At 44.7% G+C, this 954-nt stretch overlaps 1 pseudogene; it reads right to left on the bottom strand.

Annotated features, from left to right (window-relative positions):
- Window positions 1-252: 252 nt before the first annotated feature.
- On the bottom strand, window positions 253-720 carry LOC122702967 (annotated as a pseudogene).
- Window positions 721-954: the final 234 nt, after the last annotated feature.

Genomic DNA, 954 nt, shown 5'->3' with positions numbered 1-954 from the left:
ATTGAACCCATGTCCCCTGCACTGGCAGGTGAATTCTTAACCACTGGACCACGAAGGAACTCCAGGCTGTGGGGCTGGCAGCTTTGGCTTCCTCGGGAAGGTCTTGTTTTGTCAGCGCTCTGGATTTTGTCTTCGCGTCTCCTAAAACTGCCTGTCCTATTCTGCCAAGCTGCCAGATTGCCCCTGGCTTTGCTCCTCTCTGTCTTGTTTTGTTAGTTCGTTAATTCATGTCTTTTATTAACCTGTATACAATTACTTGTCTTCTGGTTTATTGAAACAATAGGTCAGACAACATTTGCCATAATACTGTCTGACAAAGTGACTGGTCATAAAAACTTCAGCACATTATTCATCTGAAGGACGCTCCCCATGAAGGCAACAGATTCTGCCATTCTCCTCAACCTTATAGTATTTCAGGACAGCCAGCTTAACCTTTTTTCTCTTATGCTTGTTCTTCTTGGGAGTGGCATGAGACTTCTTCCTTCTCTTAGCTCCCCCATGACGTCTCAACACAAGATGAAGAGTGGACTCCTTCTGAATGTTGTAGTTAGACAAAGGACATCTATCTTCCAGTTTCTTTCCAGCAATGATCAGTCTTTGCTGGTCAGGAGGAACTCCTTCCTTATCCTGGATCTTGGCCTTTGCATTTTCTATCATATCCAAGAGCTTGACCTTGAGAGAGATGCTCATCCCTGTCAGGGTCTTCACGAAAACCTGCATTCTGGCGGCAGTTACACCACATATGGTGTACCCTATAGTGGCTTTCCTCCTCTCCAATGAGCTTCAGGACAACCCAGCTTGGGTCTCCTTCCCATGTTTGTCTTCACAGAGGCCACTGGTAAGGTTTCTCCAGGGGGTAACTGTCTTGTACTGTTTGGAATTTTTTATGTGTTTTTTTTTTTTTTTCAATTTTATTGGAGTATAGTTGCTTTAGGCCTTCCCAGGTAGCTCAGA

The sequence above is a fragment of the Cervus elaphus genome, chromosome 11 (genome assembly GCF_910594005.1).
Source record: "Cervus elaphus chromosome 11, mCerEla1.1, whole genome shotgun sequence".
Classification (NCBI taxonomy): Eukaryota; Metazoa; Chordata; class Mammalia; order Artiodactyla; family Cervidae; genus Cervus; species Cervus elaphus.
This window is presented reverse-complemented; position numbering and strand designations above follow the sequence as displayed.